Consider the following 12,083-nt stretch of genomic DNA (forward strand, 5'->3'; position numbering starts at 1 on the left):
TATAATCCATCCAATTTATAAAGGCCAAAAACTAGGCTCCGGGTTTACCTAAATATAAATTGTAAGAGAACAGAGCTCTGCTTGTCAATTAAAGTGTCAACTCGAGTGATGAAATTGTAATAGCTAATTTCCTTGAGAACCAAACTGCACATGTTAAACTGGGCGCGTCAACGATGGAGATGCGCGGTCCCGGGTGAAATTTGTGGGCGCGCTCTTTATGGCACGTCGCAAAAGAGGGGGAGCAAACTGGCACGAGCCTGCCGTCGTTGTCAGGGACGGGGTGCATCTGTGGAAAAAAAAGATAGGACATAACAATAGCATTATCCGGTATCGGTGTACATTAATCCAGGGAGCGTCATAGGAAACGAACACGACCATGGCGCTCCTTTATATAACATAATGTACACGACACATGGAATGGCCAATATATTTTTTGGTTTCCTGGATTACGAAGAAGAGTGTAGAATAAAATGGAGTGGTAGGGGGGCAGAGGCGCGCTGTCTCCATCATAGGGAGGCGCGTCCACCTGCTGATACAGGGAGTCCGGGCTTGGGAAAAACATGGTGAGGTCGCAGTCGCTGCATTGAGGAGAAGATACAGTTTCCATCTGTCAAATAAACAACTGTAAATGGAATGCTGGCGACGGGAAAAGCGCAGCCCGTGTGAAAAGAGAGGTAAGTTAAATGTTGTACAATGACGAATATGGTTTTCTCAGTGCAGGGCAACACACTCGCATAAAGAATATGCAACGTCAAATAGCCTACAATTTCTTCATATGGCTGCATTCGAGAGAAAAGGGGGGAGGGTATTTCATGTATCACATTATATCAACATTCATCTGTTGTGTTTGTGTATTTAAGAATGTATTTAATTTAATACAGTTACTTCACTTTTAAACTGTGCAGGAAACCAATTGTCATAAAATGCATTGAAAGGCAACATTCCTTATTAACAAAAAAGTGATACCCTACATTGGAGCATTAGAGGTACAGCAAACTGCTCCCCATATCCCATCCCCCAAAACACACAGACACACAACACACAACACACAGGCAATATGAGAATTGTCAGTCCAGGTCCTGGACAACCTTTGCACCTAAACAAGGTGCTTAAACTTGAACATTTGACTGAATAATGTGCCTTTAGCATGAAATCATCCATTGCTCTGTGCTCCCAGATTCATTTATTTTCAGCACTGAGTTCCCAGCTTTTCATCTTTCCCTGTGGTTAGATGTTGTGTTCAATTTCTGTTCACATTTGTATGTGACATAAGGTCAGACCTGTCCAACTCGCATAAATACACTCTTGGTGTTTACAAAAAGGACACAAAAATAAAAAGTCTCAACATTATTGTTATTACAGTATTATTATAATTGTAAGGTTTCATCTCTATCCTACTTCTCACATGGATGGCAATAACATATATGGAGCTCTGTGCCAAATTGAAGGGATAGATCAACTAAATCATTCACCCTCTTTCCAGAATAATGCCTGGTAAAGGTATCCTTCACAGGTGGTTGTCCCTAAGAGGCAGAGTTGAACTCAACAACATTCCTTTGTGAAAGGGCTGGGGAATTGTTTATCAAGCTTAATTATGTACAAGTGTTAATTTTAAATTGAAGGTCAATTTTTTTGGTTTAGTGTTTTGGAAAATACAGTAGATAAGAGGACCAAATAAACCCTCTTCATTTAGCCCAGTGTCCCCAATAATAGGCACTTAACATCCTTTAATTTGATCAGGTCTGTATATCAGCTCAAGCAGGGTTCCTGCTAAAGGCTACCCATCCCAGTGCCAGACCTACTAAGTTTCCTTTACTGTCCCAAGGTGTTGCTGGGTTGCCCCAGGTCGCTCCGTTGATGCAATAAGGTACTAAAGTGGTTTTGAAGAAATATGCTGTTTTTATCCCCTTGCATTAATTCCTCAGTCCTTTCCTGGGACTGGTAATTTAGTTGGCCCATCCCATCTCGCCTATTATGTTTGAAAGTGAATAGGATTACGCATGTTCAGGGTGAGACAACAACAATCCTCTTAATGTAGTCCTCTGTGCCTCAGTTCTATGGGTTTTGTCTTCCTTACTTCAGCAGCCCAAGGTTCTCAGCGAGAACTAGAGAGAGAGCAGGTCCTTGAAGGCTGGGCTGCACACAGAACTGCATTGTGTTTATCTGAAAGTAGTGCCAGAGAGGGAGGAGCGAGGCTGCCTGGGAGGTTGGGTGAAAGGTTGTACCAATACCTGGGCAGATGTCACACTGATTAACACATTTCAGTCTTCTATATAGGAGCCGGTATGTATGGTATGAACCTGTATTTCCCACCTGTAAAAATGACCATACAGAGCATGAACAGACATGTTTTCATATGATTTAACCTGTTGAATAGTGGGCAAATGGTATTGTGCCTGGTTGTCAGTCATTCATTCACTCAGAGTGAACCCCCTCCCCCCCTCAGTACTGCATTGTTGCGGTGACTGTGGCGCTGCTTGGCGTCGGAGGGAGTGGAGGTAGCATGCTGTAATTAACAGAAAGGTAACGACCCTGTGAGATGGGTGGCTCAGACCTTTTTGATTACTTTCATGACTGCAGGGAAAGAGTCTGAGCTGAGCTTCCTCTCTAGTGGGACAGACAGACATTAGAGCAGAGCAGAGTGCTGAGATCTTTAGCTGCCCATGCTTGGCCTGTTACATTCACAATGTTCCTAACCTCTATCCTCCTCACTGGCAGGCAGATACAAACACCAACCCCACTGCTGTGGTCCTGGAGGACTCTTGTCTGTTTTTATCATTTGGGCTGTTGTCTGTTTCTCTATGTCAGATTATGAAGGAACAATTGCTGTATTTCTTTATTGAAAAATACCATCTGTGAGACTTTTTCATAGGGTATTATACACTGAGTATACAAAACATTAAGAACACCTGCTCTTTCCATTACATAGATTATCCAGGTGAATGTTATGATCCCTTATTAATGTCACTTGTTAAACACTTCAATCAGTGTAGATGAAGGAGAGGAGACAGGTTAAAGAAATATTTTTAAGCCTTGAGACATGGATTGTGTATGTGTGCCATTCAGAGGGTGAATGGGCAAGACAAAAGATTGAAGTGCCTTTGAACAGGGTATGGTATTAGGTGCCAGGCATAGCGGTTTGTGTCAAGAACTGCAACGGGTTTTTGACGCTCAACAGTTTCGTGTGTGGATCAAGAATGGTCCACCACCCAAAGGACATCCAGCCAACTTGACACAACTGTGGGAAGCATTGGAGTTAACATAGGCCAGCATCCCTGTAGAACGCGTTCGACACCTTGTAGAGTCCATGCCACTACGAATTGAGGTTGTTCTGAGGGCAAAAGGGGGAGTGTAACTCAATATTAGGAAGATATTCCTAATGTTAGGTATACTCAGTTTATATGGACATAATTTAAATATATATATATATACAGTGGGGGAAAAAGTATTTAGTCAGCCACCAATTGTGCAAGTTCTCCCACTTAAAAAGATGAGAGAGGCCTGTAATTTTCATCATAGGTACACGTCAACTATGACAGACAAATTGAGAGAGAAAAAATCCAGAAAATCACATTGTAGGATTTTTAATGAATTTATTTGCAAATTATGGTGGAAAATAAGTATTTGGTCAATAAAAGTTTCTCAATACTTTGTTATATACCCTTTGTTGGCAATGACACAGGTCAAACGTTTTCTGTAAGTCTTCACAAGGTTTTCACACACTGTTGCTGGTATTTTGGCCCATTCCTCCATGCAGATCTCCTCTAGAGCAGTGATGTTTTGGGGCTGTCGCTGGGCAACACGGACTTTCAACTCCCCTCCAAAGATTTTCTATGGGGTTGAGATCTGGAGACTGGCTAGGCCACTCCAGGACCTTGAAATGCTTCTTACGAAGCCACTCCTTCGTTGCCCGGGTGGTGTGTTTGGGATCATTGTCATGCTGAAAGACCCAGCCACATTTCATCTTCAATGCCCTTGCTGATGGAAGGAGGTTTTCACTCAAAATCTCACGATACATGGCCCCATTCATTCTTTCCTTTACACGGATCAGTCGTCCTGGTCCCTTTGCAGAAAAACAGCCCCAAAGCATGATGTTTCCACCCCCATGCTTCACAGTAGGTATGGTGTTCTTTGGATGCAACTCAGCATTCTTTGTCCTCCAAACACGACGAGTTGAGTTTTTACCAAACAGTTCTATTTTGGTTTCATCTGACCATATGACATTCTCCCAATCCTCTTCTGGATCATCCAAATGCACTCTAGCAAACTTCAGACGGGCCTGGACATGTACTGGCTTAAGCAGGGGGACACGTCTAGCACTGCAGGATTTGAGTCCCTGGCGGCGTAGTGTGTTACTGATGGTAGGCTTTGTTACTTTGGTCCCAGCTCTCTGCAGGTCATTCACTAGGTCCCCCTGTGTGGTTCTGGGATTTTTGCTCACCGTTCTTGTGATCATTTTGACCCCACGGGGTGAGATCTTGCGTGGAGCCCCAGATCGAGGGAGATTATCAGTAGTTTTGTATGTCTTCCATTTCCTAATAATTGCTCCCACAGTTGATTTCTTCAAACCAAGCTGCTTACCTATTGTAGATTCAGTCTTCCCAGCCTGGTGCAGGTCTACAATTTTGTTTCTGGTGTCCTTTGACAGCTCTTTGGTCTTGGCCATAGTGGAGTTTGGAGTGTGACTGTTTGAGGTTGTGGACAGGTGTATTTTATACTGATAACAAGTTCAAACAGGTGCCATTAATACAGGTAACGAGTGGAGGACAGAGGAGCCTCTTAAAGAAGAAGTTACAGGTCTGTGAGAGCCAGAAATCTTGCTTGTTTGTAGGTGACCAAATACTTATTTTCCACCATAATTTGCAAATAAACTCATTAAAAATCCTACAATGTGATTTTCTGGAGAAAAAAAATCTCATTTTGTCTGTCATAGTTGACGTGTACCTATGATGAAAATTACAGGCCTCTCTCATCTTTTTAAGTGGGAGAACTTGCACATTTGGTGGCTGACTAAATACTTTTTTCCCCCACTGTAGCGTTTTCCTTGATGGCCAAAAAGCTCAATTTTAGTCTCATCTGACCAGAGTACCTTCTTCCATATGTTTGGGGAGTCTCCCACATGGCTTTTGGCGAACACCAAACGTGTTTGCTTATTTGTTTCTTTAAGCAATGGCTTTTTTCTGGCCACTCCGTAATGCCCAGCTCTGTGGAGTGTACGGCTTAAAGTGGTTCTATGGACAGATACTCCAATCTCCGCTGTGGAGCTTTGCAGCTCCTTCAGGGTTATCTTTGGTCTCTTTGTTGCCTGTCTGATTAATGCCCTCCTTGCCTGGTCCGTGAGTTTTGGTGGGTGGCCCTCTCTTGGCAGGTTTGTTGTGGTGCCATATTCTTTCAATTTTTAAATAATGGATTTAATGGTGCTCCGTGGGATGTTCAAAGTTTCTGATATTTTTTTATAACCCAACCCTGATCTGTATTTCTCCACAACTTTGTCCCTGACCTGTTTGGAGAGCTCCTTGGTCTTCATGGTGCTGTTTCTTGGTGGTGCCCCTTGCTTAGTGGTGTTGCAGACTCTGGGGCCTTTCAGAACAGGTGTATATATACTGAGATCATGTGACACTTAGATTGCACACAGATGGCCTTTATTTAACTAATTATGTGACTTCTGAAGGTAATTCGTTGCACCAGATCTTATTTAGGGGCACGCACCACTTTTCCGTTATTTATTTTTTAGAATTCTTTGAAACATATTTTTTTTTCATTTCACTTCACCAATTTGGACTATTTTGTGTATGTCCATTACATGAAATCCAAATAAAAATCCATTTAAATTACAGGTTGTAATGCCACAAAATAGGAAAAACGCCAAGGGGGATAAATACTTTTGCAAGGCACTGTGTATATATATATATATACAGTACCAGTCAAACATTTGGACACACCTACTCATTCAAGGGTTTTTCTTAATTTTTACTATTTTCTATATTGTAGAGTAATAGTGAAGACATCAAAATTATGAAATAAAACATATGGAATCATGTAATAACCAACAAAGTGTTAATCAAATCAAAATATATTTTATATTTGAGATTCTTCAAAGTAGCCACCCTTTGCCTTGATGACAGCTTTGCACATTCTTGTCATTCTCTCAACCAGCTTCACCTGGAATGCTTTTCCAACAGTCTTGAAGGAATTCCCACATATGCTGAGGACTTATTGGCTGCTTTTCCTTCACTCTGCGATCCAACTCATCCCAAACCATCTCAATTGGGTTGAGGTCTGGTGATTGTGAAGGCCAGGTCATCTGATACAGCACCATCACTCTCCTTCTTGGTCAAATAGCCCTTACACAGCCTGGAGGTTTGTTGGGTCATTGTCCTGTTGAAAAACAAATGATAGTCCCACTAAGCGCAAACCAGATAGGATGGCGTATCTCTGCAGTATGCTGTCTAGAATAGTCTAGAATGTCAATTGAATGCTGTAGCGTTAAGATTTCCCTTCACTGGAATTAAGACCATTTTTCCTCCTCCACCAAACTTTACAGTTGGCACTATGCATTGGGGCAGGTAGCGTTCTCCTGGCATCCGCCAAACCCAGATTCGTCCGTCGGACTGCCAGACGGTGAAACGTGACTAATCTCAGAGAACGCGTTTCCACTGCTCCAGAGTCCAATGGCGGCGAGCTTTACACCACTCCAGCCGACGCTTGGCATTGTGCATGGTGACCTTAGGCTTGTATGCGGCTGCTCGGCCATGGAAACCCATTTCATGAAGCTCAAGACAAACTGTTATTGTGCCTACTTTGCATCCAGAGGCAGTTTGGAACTCGGTAGTGAGTGTTGCAACCGAGGAGAGACGATTTTTACGTGCTACGCGCTTCAGCGCTCGTCGGTCCCATTCTGTGAGCTAGTGTGGCCTACTACTTCGCGGCTGAGCCGTTGCTGCTCCTAGACATTTCCACTTCACAATAACAGCACTTACAGTTGACTGGAGCAGCTCTAGCAAGGCAGAAATTTGACGAACTGACTTGTTGGAAAGGTAGCATCCTATGACGGTGCCACTTTGAAAGTCACTGAGCTCTTCAGTAAGGCCATTCTACTGCCAATGCTTGTCTATGGAGATTGCATGGCTGTGTGCTTGATTTTATACACCTGTCAGCAACGGGTGTGGCTGAAATAGCCGAAACCACTAATTTGAAGGGGTGTCCACATACTTCTGTACATATAGTGTACCTGCATCTGATGGACATGGTACTTTCAAGACAACTGGGAACTCGAAAACAAGAGTTTCCGACTTGGAATTCTGAGTTGGATGACCGTTCAAAACAATTCTTCCCAGTCGGATCAAGTTTTTAATCAGATTTTCCAGATTTACGAGTTCCCAGTTGTTTTGAACACTACATTAGTCTCAGTGGAGGTAGGGAGAGAGCCACAGAGGGTCCCCCTCTCACGGTCCCTGTTCTCCTTCCTTTCCTCTGAGTCGCACCGCATCTGCCTTAGTCATGCACCAATTCATGTTGTTCCTATGACCAGAGAAAGTTAAATATTCCTCTATGTAGACACGACGAGCTGCTAATAATAATAGAAATGCAGGGCTATTGATACACTTGGCTACTCATTCATTGCAGAGTGAGTGGAAGTACAGTACCAGTCAAAAGTTTGGACACACCTACTCGTTCCAGGGGTTTTCTTTATTTTTAGTATTTTCTACATTGTGGAATAAAAGTGAAGACATCAAAACTATGAATTAACAAATATGGAATCATGTAGTAACCAAAAAAGTGTTAAACAAATCAAAATATATTTTCTATTTGAGATTCTTCAAAAAGCCACCCTTTGCCTTGATAACAGCTTTGCACACTCTTGGCATTCTCTCAACCAGCTTCATGGGGTAGTCATCTGGAATGCATTTCAATTAACAGGTGTGCCTTCTTAAAAGTTAATTTGTGGAATTTCTTTCCTTCTTAATGCGTTTGAGCCAATCAGTTGTGTTGTGACAAGGTAGGGGGGTATACAGAAGATAGCCCTATTTGGTAAAAGGTCAAGTCCATATTATGGCAAGAACAGCTCAAATAAGCAAAGAGAAACGACAGTCCATCATTACTTTAAGACATGAAGGTCAGTCAATACGGAACATTTCAAGAACTTTGAAGGTTTCTTCAAGTGCAGTCACAAAACTCATTAAGCCCTATGATGAAACTGGCTCTCATGAGGAGCGCCACAGGAATGGAAAACCAGAGTTACCTCTGCTGCAGAGGATAAGCTCATTAGAGTTATCAGCCTCAGAAATTGCAGCCCAAATAAATGCTTCACAGAGTTCAAGTAACAGACACATCTCAACATCAACTGTTCAGAGGGAGACTGTGTGAATCAGGCCTTCATGGTTGAATTGCTGCAAAGAAACCACTGCTAAAGGACACCAATAATAAGAAGAGACTTGCTTGGGCCAAGAAACATGGGCAATGGACATTAGACCGGTGGAAATTTGTCCCTTGGTCTGGAGTCCAAATTGGAGATTTTTGGTTCCAACCGCCGTGGCTTTGTGAGACGCGGTGTGGGTGAACGGATGAACTCTGCATGTGTATTTCACACCGTAAAGCATGGAGGAGGAGTTGTTATGGTGTGGGGGTGCTTTGCTGGTGACACTGTCTGTGATTCATTTAGAATTCAAGGCACACTTAACCAGCATGGCTACCACAGCATTCTGCAGTGATACGCCATCCCATCTGGTTCGCGCTTAGTGGGACATTTGTTTTTCAACAGGACAATGACCCAACACACCTCCAGGCTGTGTAAGGGCTATTTTACCAAGAAGCAGAGTGATGGAGTGCTGCATTAAATGACCTGGCCTCCACAATCCCCTGACCTCAACCCAATTGAGATGGTTTGGGATGAGTCGGACCACAGAGTGAAGGAAAAGCAGCCAACAAGTGCTCAGCATATGTGGGAACTCCTTCAAGACTGTTGGAAAAGCATTCCAGGTGAAGCTGGTTGAGAGAATGCCAAGAGTGTGCAAAGCTGTCATCAAGGCAAAGGGTGGCTATTTGAAGAATCTCAAATATAAAATATATTTTGATTTGTTTAACACTTTTTTGGTTACTACATCATTCCATATGTGTTATTTCATAGTTTTGATGTCTTCACTATTATTCTACAATGTAGAAAATAGTACAAATAAAGAAAAACCCTTGAATGAGTAGGTGTCTCCAAACGTTTGACTGGTGCTCTATGTAGAAGCACATTTGATGTTTTGTAATAGTGTTGAATAAAAACTTAAACATTAACTCACTTTTTCTGTATTCTTTGACAGTCTCTCTGTGGTCATGGTTTTAAAAGTTATTACATCTTAGGTAGGCTAGTATCAAACATTATTGTGGCCGGGAAGCTCTGTATGCACAGTGATTTGAGCTATCCGATTGGCCACCTCATTAGGCAAACTCGATTTAGCCACAGATCTCCCGGTCCGACTGGTAGGCGGAGTTTGTCTTTCCAGACAAATGAAATGGTTCAAAATAGGAACACTTTGCTTACCCGGTGCGCAGGGCTTCTGAATCAAGTGCACCTACCGTTGTCACCTTTATCGTTGGCTTTTCTACAGAAATATTTGGTGATCGACTAGGAATGCCTGGAAGATCGACCAGTCGATCGACCAGTTGGCAACAACTGACTTAGAAGTTAAATCATGGGGACTTTTTTTATTTTACCCACTGGCAGAGCATATGCTTTCACCAAATTGACTGGAGTTTCATGATTTTTATTTCTGGGGGTGGATTATCCCTTTTAATGTTTTATATACTCAGTGTGTATTCATAAGGCATAAATGTGACCGACTGGCTCGATTCGGTCTTGTAACCTCACTTTTGAGAAAATGGCCTTTGAATGTTTTGGTACACCTACTGGAGAGCTCTTCTTTGTCTACACCCATTCAGCATCGTTCACACCCTCTTAAGCTTTAGCCCCGCCCATCTCTTTAAGGATTCACATGTGAGGCCATGTACTAAACAACCAAAGATTTCAAGACTAAAGGCTGGTTTATACTACGGGTGTGTTCATAAATTGGAGTGCCAGAGTGTGCTCTGGGTGTTCGTAAACTCAGAGCGTTGTCAGATTGTCCATTCGTATATTCAGAGCGTTTCGCTCTTGGAGTGTTCAAAGCACATACTGGACGCTCTGGCCGAGGACTAGGGTTGATACGATTGTTCTGTCCTAACAACAGCTATCAAGCACCCAAGCTAACTGGCTAACGATGGCTAGCTTGCTAGCTACTTCCAGACACAAATGAGAGAACAGCTCACTCTGACCATTTTACTCGCCCTAGCAGAGCTGGTTAGGCAGTTTTAATGTTCTCCAGAGCATTGGTGACTGCAACTGTGCTGCTGGCAACAATTGAATTACGCTTTTTTGCCAACGTTTACTGACACCGGCAATATTCAACGGGTGTTGAGTGTTCGTAAATTTGTCAGTTATTCTGCGCTCTGGCACACTCAGACAAGAGTGCTCTGAAATTAGAGTAGATAGCAAGAGCGAATTTACCAGCTATGTCTATCAACATTTGTCGCAGTGATATCATGAACATTCTATTGAAATGGTTACTTGCAAAGTGGAGTCTTTTGTTAAGACATGTAGCTAGCTAGCTAAACAATGAACCATAATCCCAACTCATGACGTTACTACCCTGCATCAATCTGCAGGTAGCTAATCAACCAGGTTCAATGTTTGCTAGCTAACATTAGGCTATAACTAGCAAAGCAAATGGCTTTGCGATACGAATAATATTACTACACAGATCATACATGTAATGTTAGCTAGCTAGCTAACAGTACACTTTAACTTGAAATGAAAACGACTTTCTGACAAAATTAGAAACGTGTAATATCTGAAAATGTAGCTTGCTAGACTATCTTACCCGTATACATGGATGGACACTTCTACCTCTCTGTCACGGATGCCATGGTTGCCCTTAGTATGAAGATGTAATCCAGAGACCGGTGTTTTCTCCATCTCCTTAGCTATCATACTCTAATTCCACTGATTTCAAAACTCGGTCCTCCAGAAAGTGGAGAGCAACACTTATGCAGTTCTACTACAATATATATATTTTTAAGCTGCGTTAGAAAGGATTACCTACACATACTGACTAGCTCAAATAGACAGAAGCATGCTACATGGCAGACCAATCCGAACTCATCTCTCGGCATGTCCAGACCACTCATTACCTCAGCCAATCATGGCTAGCGGGAAGGTTGCTGTCTTTTTCTGTGGCTAAACCAACTAGGCTCGTAATTTAACAATTTTATTCGTATTTACAGATGGCATACAAGTTTGTTATTAAGGTAGATTAAAGTTCACATGTTCCAGAAGGCATTTCTGCCCAAAAACTCATTTAAAAAAAATAGTTTACGTTCAAATGGCTCTTCTGTGAAGTAGTGACGCGTGACAAACACCTAGTTTTCTGACACAAGTCACAAATATGGCACACACACTCTAAAAAGAACAGATTTTTGTAGATTTCCTAAGGCCTCAAAGCATTAGAGAGTTAGTAGCAGTGAAGACAGTTGTTGCATCTCTCCCTTTAGAAAAAACATATTTATTCTCTCAGCTCCACCCTTATTTGCTAAATAACCTGTTACTAATGTCTCTTAGCTGAGGACTCATGCACGTTTCTATTATTAACAAATATGTGACTAATGGCTTTGATTCACAATGAGATTGAGGGAGAAGGTGTTGGTATTGTAGGCTGAGTACATGTTGGCATTGTGGGCTGCTGCAGAATGTCAGGCTGCCCGTCAGAGGTCTTTCTGTAAAGAGGCCCTGGTGCCGTCGTTGTAGGAGCATGCACTCAGAGAGGATTGGCAAAGGCAGGTCCTGGTGAAAGCAGCAGCACAGAGGAATGACAGGAGGCTTTTGTGTTCCTCTCCCCCCTTGAAAATGGAGCCTCCAGTTTAATGCACTAGAGCTGTGTAGGGGGAGGAGTCGTTCTAACAGCCATTAATGACCTGGGTCATCAGAAAAGTTCCTCCTTGCATTCAGATGAAAAAAAAACATTTATATTTTGATAGGGCCCAAGTTTTCTGAGGTACGGCAG

At 42.5% G+C, this 12,083-nt stretch overlaps 1 protein-coding gene across 2 annotated transcripts in view; it reads left to right on the plus strand.

The window, feature by feature from the left end:
* The first annotated feature begins 259 nt into the window (after positions 1 to 259).
* Positions 260 to 12,083, plus strand: part of LOC121573647 (neurite extension and migration factor-like) — a 59,403-nt gene continuing 47,579 nt past the window's right edge. For both annotated transcript variants that reach the window (XM_045222477.1, XM_041885779.2), the window contains exon 1: positions 260 to 674. The gene's annotated coding sequence lies outside the window, so the exon portion shown is untranslated. The remainder of the gene's footprint in view (positions 675 to 12,083) is intronic.

Source organism: Coregonus clupeaformis, chromosome 9, assembly GCF_020615455.1.
Source record: "Coregonus clupeaformis isolate EN_2021a chromosome 9, ASM2061545v1, whole genome shotgun sequence".
Classification (NCBI taxonomy): Eukaryota; Metazoa; Chordata; class Actinopteri; order Salmoniformes; family Salmonidae; genus Coregonus; species Coregonus clupeaformis.